Consider the following 13,046-nt stretch of genomic DNA (forward strand, 5'->3'; position numbering starts at 1 on the left):
TATATTTAAAGTGCCACAGAAGTTACAGAGAGCATGATCCTCAGGATTTTAACTCTACAGAAAGCTAGTGTCTAATTTCTGTTCAGGGTTGCATACCATTTTACTCCACTCTCCTCTCTAGTACTTTCCTACATTAAATCATCAGTCCACCAAAACCTTGTGCATTGGGTGTGTCTGCTTTTAAGCCTGGCCCACACTGGGTGTAGCTCTTGAAGTGAGCTTTAAAAAATTACTTCAAAGTAAGCTGGACAGTTGCCACAGAAACCCGCTAAAAGATGAAGAAAGGCTATAGATTAATCTATCCCTCAAGATTATTCAGCTATATGGTGTACTGTATAGTATTCAACTGTACAAAATACTTGCAACACAAACCTGATAGTTTGACGCAGAAATACGGAAAAATATAAAAAGTAGTAAGCTACAAATACCAATAGCATTAAAAATGTTACTTTCTTAATAGTGAAAAGATGACATAAATAACTTTCCCTGAAATGGATTAATTGTAAAAGGGGCTTGCAAAGATAGGCCCCGAGAGGTGACGCGAGCTTTACACAAAATGCTTATAATGTAAAGCATACAATGGTTTTATAATTCTGTATCACTTTCATACATGTCTATATCACAAACACCTAATGACAAAGAGTTTGGCAGCTTTACCTCTAGGAGTTAACGTTGTGGTAGATGATATAACAAATATTAAGCACTTACCACGTACACATTCAGTCATTTGCCCTCCATTCTTTACTTCATCTCTTCATAGAAGTTACTTCACAGTTTGCAACTCTTCTTTGGCACCTTAAAATGTGTAAGTACAACAAGGTATATAGTTTAAAAAATGTTAAAAGAATATTGATATTAAAATATATTTTGATAAATTTATTTCTAAAACTTCTAATCTGAAGAATATTAATATTCTAGTATTAAACCAAATGAATGTGTATTGAATATAAAATAATTAAAATTATCATTAATTGTGGTAATAAATATAACTTTTAATATAAATAGTGCCAACTACCTAAATTTCAAAAATTCTTTAGGTGCAACTTTATCGCAGGCACAGTATACACCATATGGACTGCTTGTGATTGAGAATCCGCAGCGTACAAAGGATGTGTTATTCCGAGCCAAGGTTTAATCATATCTTTTATATCCAGAGATCCGACATTTTTTTTTTGTACCTTTAAGTTTATATCCAATGAAGAACTACAAGGAAGACAGTCAAACCCATGATATCCCAAGTTAACAAAATTTGTCAAATTGGGATACTGAAGTTGCAAATGAAGTTGCTGGAAGGTCTTGGTTTATATGTTGCCTAAAGGCCGGTTTTCAACATTTTGGGATTAGTATGTAGATTCAGTAGCCTTTATGAATGCTATTACCAAAAATACCTTATCCTTCCAAGCACTGTTTAAGTGCATGAGCACAGACAAATGCCCCTGTGTCCTAATCTGTTTGGAACTAGCTGCCTATGACTTTGAGAACACAAATGAACTGTTTTCTTGGCTTTAGAATGGGTCCAGTCATCCCAGCTTTGAGACATATCAGACCACGATGGTCAATATCCACCCCCGCCCCGTTTGTTATTAGCAAGACTTTTCATTGTGAAGTCATTAAGATTTATGAAGTGTCCATATTTGGTTTGACATCCTAAGATTTATTTTTATTTTTAAGTTGCTTCGGAGTCAAGGAGAAATGAAGAATTTTGGCCACTTTTATTTCAGGGCTGCTAGCTGAGTTTATCCTTTTAGGCTCAGGCCCACAGTGAGTTGGTTTCAATTTGGTGACTGGTAGTCAGTACCAGGTGACCTGGTGCATTCCCTTTTCCCAGATCTGCTTGGTTTCACAGGCTGTTAAATTAGGATCATTATACACATCTCCCAGGGCCTTTCCACATTACAGAAACGCAATCTTCATGAAACTATCTGAAAGATATGTTAAGATTTTTAAAAATGCCACCACAAATTATAACACATTTCTTCCTTTTCCCGGATCAGTGTGCCCAAATAAAGTTTGATCAGTAATTGGCTTGTGAATGTGTGGCTGATTAAAAAGTATCCATATGCACGGCTAAATTTAATGGACTTTACCTTTACCTACATAATTGTTAAATGTTCATCGGAACATTGATTCTATCCCATTTCTTGAAATATCACAGAAACCTTCAATTCAAAGAATAGATTTTCACACTTCCACTTCTATTTCTTCTAGACACCTCTCCATGTGTGTGCCCTTTAATTTTTAAAGATCTCTGCCCGGGATCGGGTGGGGGTTAAAAAACTCCTCTTGCGTTTTGGTGCCCACTTCTTTGTCTGGAAAGCAAAGGGCTGGGATTCAGTCCCGACAGCCCCTTAAATTAACCAGACGGGGGACGCCTCTGTTTTCAGCAGCTCACTTCCCTAAGTTATTGATTGCAGGCAGCAACAATCCCTCCGTATGATTTCTGCAGAAAGTGAATCGCGTTTGCTGGGCGTTCCGCAGAGGCACAACAGCCACAACGCCACCCAATTATTACCGGTCTTCCCCTCAATGCCGCTCTCACCACCTTTATACTCCGTTCTGCCCGTCTCTGCTTTCCTCCCTCCTTCCTTCTACTTTTCTCCTGGCAGACGGAGTTGATGGGCGGAGGCTCCCTCCCTTCAGGGAGCGCTTGCAGAGTTCGGAGGCAGCTAGTAGGGGGTGAGTGGGCCACGTGCGTGCGCTACGGGCGAGGAGCAGGCGGGTTTGGAGCCCTTTTGGGGGCCTGCTGGGCCTGGGAGCGTGGAAGGGGTTGACTCTTGGCGGCGAGTGTGCCAGGTTGTGTGTAGAGGGGCAATTTCACAGCTTGGGGGAAAGCGGCCGCGGGTTTGGTGAAGAGGCCGCGTGGTGGGTTCTGGGGAATGGAGGAGGGCGCAACAGTGATGTTTTAGCTTTGGAAACGGGTGGTGTCCGTGTCAGGGGAGTTGCCCTCCTGGTCTGGTTTGTTGATCTTGGGGACATTTTATTTAGATCGGCGAAAGAGAACTCTGAAGAGCTGGAGATGAGCTCGGAGCCACGCACATAATGAACACCCACACACCATGCACAAAGCGCTGGCACGCGGGCCGCTAACAGCCGCGCAAGCTTCTCGAAGTGCTCCTAGCATTTTGCGAGCCTGGGACAGGAACAGTAGCACCCGCAGGTCCAGCTGCCGCCGTGTCCCGCACCAGCCAGCCAGATTTTTCACAGACAGGCCAATAAGAAAGGGCGGGGTCCCGGAGTTGGATTTTATAGCCCAAACTCTTAGGGTCTTCAGGATTATTTTAAAAACTAACAGCCAGCAGCAGGCTCTAGCAGTTAAGCTACTTCGTAGGTTTGTCTGCGCTTTGGCTAGGGAAAGACCACAAATTCAACCAGAAATGGGATGCTAGGGAGAACCCCCCCCCCCCCCCCAATTTCCTTCCCCCTTCTATCCTCCTTTATTTTTTAGCACGTGAGAACAGTGCTGGGATCTTTTGCAAAAATGCCATCACAGACTGTGCTGTTCTTTGATCTGTGTCTGAACTGTACCAAGGGTACCAAGCATGGTGGAAAAATCAGTGCTCTAAAGGCATTCTAGAGTACTCTATTGAAAAAAATCAAAGGTGTCAAATGTTTACAGTTGGCATGTTCTTAAAGCTATAAGCTGCTACCAATTGTATACGGTAGCCCCATGTAGCTTTTAAAGTTTAAATTAATTAAAATTACATAAAATTTAAAATTCAGTTTCTCAGTTTCACTAGTCACATTTCAGGTCTCAGTAGCCACAGGTGGCTAGTGGCTACCTTATTTGACTGCAGCGTTGACAGTTTTTCCATCTTTGCGTAAAGCTCTGTTGGCACGTGTTGCTATAGAGTTTTAAATGAATAACCTGCTTTATGACACCAATCAGACACTCTCGGTATTTGCATTTCTTGGCATTAGTGTGAAAAGTTTTAAAGTCAGAATTTCAGTATTTTCCTGCTGAAAGAGATAACTACAGATCACAACACAAGCACCTAATTTTTTATAGGGAAAGGAACTGTGGCCCACAGCATTTAAGAGAGATGCTCTCAAATCAGGTTGTAAATTTGGAAATGTGATAAGGTCACCTGATAGGATTTAGTATACTTTGTTTTAGATGGGGGGCACCTTGCCTGAGGTTCACTAGGCAAATGAACTTTAGGAAGGGTGACCTGGCAAAAGATTTTAGATAGAAGTAACCATTTACAAGAGAAAATACTTCTTCGCATTCCTCTAAGAAGAAATTCCCTTTGAAATCCCACTGTCTCCCAGACTAAAAATGTATTATGGGTGGTCGTGCCTTTTTAAAGAGATCAGTTGGGATAACATCATGCTTACTTATTCTTGAATAGGTAATTCCATTCTGAGGAAATGGAATTACTCTTTTAAAGTAAAAGCTAGAAAGCACTATTAAGGTTAGGGAAGAAAGGTGTTACATAAGGTGAGAATTGTGAGCAAAGCATAATCTTCAAATTTTATGAAGATGTTATTAGATGCATTGATTATATCTATGACTGCTATCACTAGGGTGAAATTTGATCAGAAATGTTAATAACATGAACAAAATTTAATTATAAATTATACTACCTGAAAAATATATGGCAACAGAATGCATCATAAAGATTTAGAGACAAAGCATTAACTTTCTAACTTCGTTGTTTTGCTTGTTTGGGTGATTGGTTTTTGCAATGATTATCCCCTATATTTCTTATCATTATTTGGGGGTGAAACTTTGGTTTTAATTCTAGCCATATATGGCAATAAGTTTTAAGTTAACCTTAGGTGACAGACCCTTAAATCTTGGGATAGGAAAACTCATGAATAATGAATAATTTTAAAATAGTAACAGTAAAATGTTTTTCTGTTTTAAAGCTTGGATTCACGTGGTTCAAGGTAGAAAGACTTCTTCCCATTCCTGCTGAAATTAATAATCTAAGAGAAAATCTTTTAATTCTTCAAGTGCTTGCAGATGTGCTAGAAGACCTCAACCTCTCCATGGCTGACTACTGAAAAGGTTGGTTTGCCTAGGAGGAGGCTCTGTGGGCAAAAACTCTATGATTACAGATAACTTACTGACCCTTCTTTTGCCTCAGTTTCCTCATATATATAAAATTTGGAACATAAAGTACTGCCCTCAAACCTTTGTTATGAGGATTAAACCAGCTACTCAATGTAAGTGCAGGGCTGGGAAAGTGGTTAACTGCAGTAAAAGTTAGTTAGCCATTCTTATTCCCCTGCAAAGAAATTCTACTTCTATATCATTAAGTCCTATATTCACTCAGACTGGAGCTGTCACAGCAGAAAAAGTTGAAGAAGTAGGTTGTCATAGGGTTGGGAATTGATTCAGGATTAGAACGGTTCTTGAGTTTCACATTTAAGAGGAAGAGATTTCTTCAATCCTAAAATTCTCTGATTTAATGGGTAGAGGTTGTCTTATTTCCCTTTCACAGGCATGGTGCCTTCAGGATGTTTTCAACCTGCCTTTCTCTTTTCCTTTCCCTTCCCTACCCTTCCCTTTTTCTTTCCTTTTCTTTTCCCTTTCCCTTTCTCTCTCTCTCTCTCCCTTTTCCTTTTTTCTTTTCTTTTCTCCTTCCTCCCTCCCTCCCTTCCTTTCTTCCTTCCTTCCTTTCTCCCTCCCTACCTTCTTTCCTCCCTCCCTCCCTCCTCCTCTTCCTTCCTTCCTTCCTTCCCCTCTCTCTCTCTCTCTCTCTCTCTCTCTCTCTCTTTTCTCTTGAAGATGCCTCCTCATACTTGTTAGCTGCTTGGTTGTTGAAAAGGCACTGGAAACTCCAAGTTCATCCTCCTTTCACCCTGGCTGACCTTTGGAATGCTGTTGTGAGCCAAGAAGACATTGATATCTTCAGTCTCCTGCTAACTTGAATTCTTTAGGGCAGAGTCTGCTCAGATTATCTCCTGATGTCATTCCAAATGTCTGATGGCCATCTATGGCAACAGTGCTGGGCAGTGGCCTGCTGGGAAGGGGCAGCCCATGGAATGAATGCCTAACAGAGCATTCTGTACAAGAGGGACCTAGAAGTAGTCATCTGTCGGACACATGATCAACATTACAGTCTAGGGACTGTTTGCTTCTTTTTGAAAAACAGAAAGCATAGACATTTTGCATTTTTGGTTTTAATAAAGTACCATTTGGAATGTACATGACTCCCATATCTGGTGTTCATGCTAACTCTCCTCATTAAGAACACTAAATTAAGACAAAAGAGTCTAGAAAGGAGATAATACAACCACCACACTGCAAAATGTACCTTGTTTCCTCTATATCAGTAGGTTATTTTCCAAATGATGGTATTTAATTTAGCTGAGAACTTACACAATAATTTTTAAATATTTTATTTATAATGTAACATTATAAACCAAGCAAAAGAATATAAAATTTTAATTTTACAAGAAGACAAGATCATGCATAGATTTATATGATTCCAACACATAACTCTATCTATATTCTACTTTACTAGGAATAGAGATAATTAATTTTTATTATTTGGAATGAAGTCTATAAATTATTTTGGAATATGGTGAATAAAAATAACATGTAATAAGATTCTTAAATTTAAGCCAGTGATTAAAACTATTTTTTAACCATTGTATACAGTTCAAGTTCACTGAGTCAAAAAACCAAACCAAAGAAGCCTAGTTATCCTACAGATGACTTTTACAACTAAATTTGCAGTTACATATTTCTATATAAATAATAGTCATATTTTTAATCCAATGATACTTATAGTATATGTGCAAAACTAACACTATCATATTAGAATATGGGTTGAAAGAAATAGGTTCAAAGTACTTAACATGTCATGGCCACTCACTATTTGTCAGTGTTATATTAACTGCTTTAATTAATTTAATTATATTTTATTAACTGCTTTGTAAACTTTATTTCTTCTTAATGAAACAACAGCCTTTCAGATAAGCACTACTATTCTCCCCATTTTACTGATTTTAAAAACCAAACCTTAGAGAGGTGACATTACCTGCCCTGGATCACATTGCTTTTAAGTACGAGATGCAAGACCTGACAAGAGGCCTGTTTCCAATAGATGCCCGTAGCTACGATGCTATACTGCTTCCTTGTACTCATAGCCTTTGCTCACTTATAGGGATGATGTGAGCAGGATATGATATAACCGATATTTCAGAAATACCTGTCTAAACATGTGTTATCTTCTTCAAGGTAGAAACTTCAGGAAGTTATTTGCTTGATATCTCAGTAATGTTATTTTTGCGCAAGTCACACCTTCTTGAAATTTGCTATGCAGTCTTAAGACCAGTCTGATAGGTGGCAAATCTTCATCATTAAGGATGAATCTGTTGCTGAAACTAAATCCAAACCAAATGTAGTGAACAAGGTACTTGATAAGAGTTACAACGTCATTACAAAGCAGCAGATTATTTGATCTCTGGTTTATAAACTGACAATGCAGATACAAAAAGGGAATTTCAAGGGCATCTCTGATGTGAATGTGTAGCCTTTAAGGAGATATTTTGGTGAGTAACACTCTTAAAAGGTCTGATAATTTTTAGAAACATCAGTTTCACTAATTTAAAGTTATACATCATGTATGAATATCATGGGAAATACCTTTCCAAAAATGTACGAAAGGCACAGAAGGATAAATCAGAGACCCTGGTTTAAAATCCAGACTAAGACACTTAATAACAATTTGACCTTAATTTTCTAAATGTCCTTACTGTAAAATTATTTAAGTGGTAGTACCTACCCAGGATGGTAATTTTAGTGGGACAAGAAATTGTACTTCCATAGCCACTTAGTGCCTGACATGCAGAAAACACTCAATAAATGTTAGCTTAAGGACTATCCCATGTTAAAAAAAAAAAAATCTCAATGTCTCCGTTATATCACATTATTTTAGATGTTTTCCTTTCCATCAGTTTGCATGCTTCAAAGTAGCTTTCATTTTTTTAAAAGAGCATTTTATATTTGAAATAAATATAAAATGTAGATTAAGCCAATATATATTATACCAAGAAGTTTTACATTTTAGGATTGACACTATATTATCCTTGTCAGTTTAATATCCTTGTCCATATAATATTCTTTTTAAATAAACTTTTTTGTATTCAAATTTGATTTTTATAAGATTTATGAAGATAATTATATATCCATTTGCCCAGAATAAGGATAAAAGTTTTTATTTTTTATTTATATTTGACATCTTCTAAATTGCTTATTGAATACATAAACTTACGCTTAAATTCAAGGTGCCTTAGCATAAGTATTTAGAATTAGTGGCTTCCTATGAAATCTGTGTTTTTAATTCCTTTTAAATTGATATTATCTGTGTGGTATTATCTGTAAGGTTGCTGAAGCTAGTATCTGTGTCACCGACTTCCCTATACTCACCTTCACCTTGTCCTCTTTTTTTCTCCGGCATGCTCCACTCACCCAGCAGCAGTTTTTAAAATCAATAATAACTCTTTGATTATCTCCTCACAGCCTTTCACTGATGTGACCCACAAGGTCCTTTCATTCCTCGGCAGCCTCTCATATTTCAGAATTCACCTGGATTATGTCCTACCAGAGGAGCCAGCCACTCCAACAGCTTGTTTCATGACATATAGCAACATGCTACTCCTTTAAATGAACTTCTCTTCAAAAGTTTTCTGAAAAGAGTTCGTAATCCAAAGGAGTATCCATGACTACACAAATTCCACACATTCCCTACTGTGTTGGTCAGGAGATGCTCTTGGGAGGAGTCTTTCAGCAGGTTTCTGGTCCTTCCCCCATTGCAGTCACTCCATTTGCCAACAAATAGGTAAGTCCTGGGTTCAAGTCAATGGGAAGCCTGGCTCTCACTTGAACAAGAAATTTTACTGTGTTTGAAAAGGCTGGGATTGGAAGATGAGCTCTCTATCAGCAAAATGTCATGATGCTCCTTGAAAATTTGTCTCCTTATATTTTTTAAAATATTGTACACTTTAGTACCTGTTCTAGTCTCTTTTATTTCCTTTTTGCATAGGAGGTACATGTGTTGCTGCATGTCCTTTGTGCCATTGCTACCATGTTGCCACTTGGTCTCACCCTGTGTGCAACCCCCCAAAGCCACCAGAGGTATAAGTTGTGATTATTTCTTGAGAAACATCTTGACGGTGATATAAAACCCCTGTGAGGACAGTATGTGTTGCTTCCTGGAAGAAGGGAAGAATTTGGAAAAGTTGGATAGAGGTTCAAGGTGGAGGACAAAATATTTTCTTTTATCTCTTTTATTAAATCACTGATAAAGCATCTTCCTATGTGTAAAGATGGGGCACATGAACATTTCTCAAGTTTGTGTAGCATTAAATCTGTAAATACAGAGTATCCATATCAAATTGAATGCACTTTATACTAAAATTATCTGTCTGAAGAGATTCACAATTGGAGAAATATGGTTCTAAGTAAAATATTTTGAATACTCCTTAAGGAGGGGTAAAAAACATTCTATAATTTTCTTGTTCCTTTTGACCCCATTTAGTAATAGTTAAATAACTAATGAATAGATTTACTCCCATATTTTCCATTTCCTTGATTTTCCTTCTTTTATTCCCCTCCTTCCTTCATCTTTTCTGCTCCATCTTATCTTCAGTTGTAAATTTTTAATTTTCAGTTATAAACTGAGTATACTAAGTTACATTCACATATACACAAATGACTGCTTATTAACAATCAGAATCTTTTTCACTGCTTTGGAAGTTACATTTTTTGTTTCAGACCATAGGATATTATTAATAACATTTTTCTATTTACTTGAATCACTTAAAAATAAAATATTGCTAACAAAGGAGCTTATTTCTAAACAACTGACATATGCTATAGACTATAGTTACAGAAGAGTTTCTGTAATTATTTTTGTTATTGATCATTATAATTACTCTTCGATTACAATGACAATGAGCACACAGCAAATAAGACATGTGCTGCGTTGTTTATCTGTTGTTTGTGAAGGATTTATTTTATCCATCCACAGATTCTTACCTCAAATTTATGTAGCTATATGATTCTATTTTGTGCAGCCAATGGCCACAAAATAACTCACACACAGGAGAATAAAGCCTGTGGTTTCCCTTACATTATTACTAGTCTATAACCTCCTAAATTCTCTAGGTCAGTAATGATTGAGTATTCTAAAACTTGGATGTGTATGCATACCAACTTCTCATAAGTACTGCCTATGCTGTTTTTTTTCTTAAATGACATTCTTGAAGAGTCAGTTCAAACCACTTTTCATATTGCAAGCTGTATTACTTAGTGCCTGAAACTCAAGTAGTACTTGGGGATGATTTTTGGCTCATAAATAGTATTGGGTGAACTTTATTATTCACCAATCCACATAAAACTAATTTTAACAAATGAACTACTTAAGTGCAAGTTTTCTTGGTATTGTAGGGGAGAATCGACCTCTTAAAGAAAAGACTCTTGCAAGGATAGCACAACCTAGTGCAGAGGAGAGTTTATTAGAGTGCTCAAAATTTATCTCGATTGTTGGGCCCCAACTCAGGACCACTGACCCATAGTCTCAGGAATCCATATTATAACTAACTCCCTGGGTGTTTCTATATACATTTTGCTTGCAAGCCACTGCCTTTGGGTAAGAGTAAGCATAAGATTTGAAAAGGCCTTCAAGTTTAGTAAACTTGACTTTGTGAACACCTTTCAACATAGTAAGAATGAGAGTTCAAAATGATATGACTCTTATTATTGCCTGAATTAGTTTATATTGTAAATGAACAAATAGACATGCTACATATATGCAATCCCCTGTAATTAGAAAACTGATTAACCAATATGAGGACATAATTCTATTACATTTCTGAGCAGTTCTTCATCTTTACTTATCTGAGGGATAGCTCTTTTCTTGGGTGGACTATGTTCCTTGGATCCTGGTATCTCAGGGAAACCTGTAAAGTGGGCTTCAGATGCAGGTACCTCTATATTTAGTGACCCACAGACATGTTTATTCTTCAGCGACTGCCACATACTTGTGAGCCGAGATTCTTTCCAACCAGGACAAGCACTGGTCATGATCTTTTGAGAATGTGCTTTTCACGAAAAAGACATTCAATCAATGCAAATATTTCTTATAACCTCAGTAATTACCACAGTCTGCCAAGCAATTATAAAGGGTCTTTACAACACGACCATTCTAGGCAATGCGGTGAACCATATTCCCAGCTTTTCTTAAAAAAATATTTGTATTGTATTTTTTTCCATTACCATTTATCCCCCTTATTCCCTGCCTCCCCACAATAACCCCACTGTTGTCCACGTCCATGAGACCTTTTTCCTTTTTGCTCAACCCCTCCACCCCCTACCCACCCCCTTAGCTGTTATCCTGTTCTCTTCCATGAGTCTGTATCTATTTTGCTTCTTAGTTCAGTTTGTTCCGTAGATTCCACATATGAGTGAAATCATATGGTATTTGTCTGACTGGTTTATTTCACTTTTTTTTATGGCTGAGTAGTATTCCATAGTTGTTTTATCCACTAAACCTGAAACACTAATTCAAAAAAAACACAAGCACCCCTCTGTTCATTGCAGTGTTATTTACAATCCCCAGCCTTTTAACCTCTCTCCATGCTCAGCTGTTGCCATTAACCTCTCTTGGATCCAGATATTTTTAACACTTCAGATTAGGGGTTCTCTGATGCTCCTGTTTCTTATTACAACTTTTTTTTTCCCCTTACACAAACACATTCTTATACTGGTATATTTCCAGCAGCAAGTGTGGTAAATAAATTTTTTTGTTAAAAAATTTTTCTCCCATTATATAAAACTAGAAACATTAGTGACCATTAAGTCCTTTGCGTTAATGCAGCCCTACAGAGCTATGTGTGTTAATATAATTTCGAAGGTGAGACCTTCCATGTTTTGTTACCAGGGTACCCAAGTGGGAAAAATATGGCCAGCTGGTTGGTAGTGTATTACAGAGTGATTTTGTTTTGCCCACTGATTTCACAGGCTAAATACTGTTGTTAGTTTTAATTATTTGGAATGCCGACATGGTGGGCTACTTATAGCAAGAGGGAAAGGGCCAGGCATGCTGTTGCAGACTGAAAACCACCAATATGTTCTAGTATTCTTCTGGGACTTTCACATGAAGCAGATGAAACACCTTTTATTGGATAACTAAAATTTCCTTTCCAAAATTTACACGTAGGCCAGGAGAGTCTCATCCATTCAGTAGCCTCACAGAAATTACATGACTTGTTTCCAATCACAAACTTACAAAGCAGTGAAACAGAGGACAACTCAGAGCGGGCTACTTCTGCTGTGGTGCTGTTCAGACACCACTTTTCAACTCTAAAGAGAAAACGTTTATGATCTGTCACAGGCCAGTGAGGGACACCTTATTCACTTTCACTAACATCCCTTTGAGATGCTAAGAGATAATTAAGTTTTTTGAAAATCTTGTGATTTTACATGTTTTGTGATGACACCCTTTTCACAATTGTTAGAAATGTATATTATTTACCAATTATTTTGCTTGCAATTGATTTGCAAAGTGCTGTTGCATATTATTAAATGGTTTTCTGATTAATAGCATGTTGATTTATACTAAATGTAGTGGAATAAGCAAGTATATTTGTAAATTTAGTTATATAATTTAGTTGCTGGATTGTATTATAGAGCTGTTGGAGATTATTTTAGACCAATCTCTTGCAGGGAAACCCTGTCTACACTTTTCTTCCACATCCTATTTCAATGTTTTAAGTTGCCACTCTCCTTTTAAAAATTAATTTGCATGTCTGGGTTTTAAAGCAAATACTGTTGCAAAGCCCAGGGTTAAGATAAATTCTTTTAAATGCAGGACAAGATAGATATCTTTTCAGTTTCTTTTCTAGAGGGTCCGGAAAGTGTTAAGTATTTAGTTTGAATAGATATTCATGACCTTGACTGAATCAGTATGTTGTATAGCATTATCAACAAATTCTGTTATAGCAATATAAAATATTAATGTAATTAATAATTATTTGAATAAATATAAGATACTTATATTAATACAGGATTACTGAGTCATGGGATTTCT

The 13,046-nt window shown here is 37.1% G+C and overlaps 1 protein-coding gene across 9 annotated transcripts in view; it reads right to left on the reverse strand.

The window, feature by feature from the left end:
* The window catches only part of MEF2C (myocyte enhancer factor 2C), a 161,207-nt gene that overhangs the window by 144,291 nt on the left and 3,870 nt on the right, over nt 1-13,046 (reverse strand). For all 9 annotated transcript variants that reach the window (XM_054578582.1, XM_054578590.1, XM_054578588.1 and 6 more), the window contains exon 2: nt 709-795. The gene's annotated coding sequence lies outside the window, so the exon portion shown is untranslated. The remainder of the gene's footprint in view (nt 1-708; nt 796-13,046) is intronic.

This window comes from Pteronotus mesoamericanus, unplaced genomic scaffold (assembly GCF_021234165.1).
Source record: "Pteronotus mesoamericanus isolate MK-2021 breed Mesoamerican mustached bat unplaced genomic scaffold, CSHL_Meso_final contig_50, whole genome shotgun sequence".
Taxonomy (NCBI): Eukaryota; Metazoa; Chordata; class Mammalia; order Chiroptera; family Mormoopidae; genus Pteronotus; species Pteronotus mesoamericanus.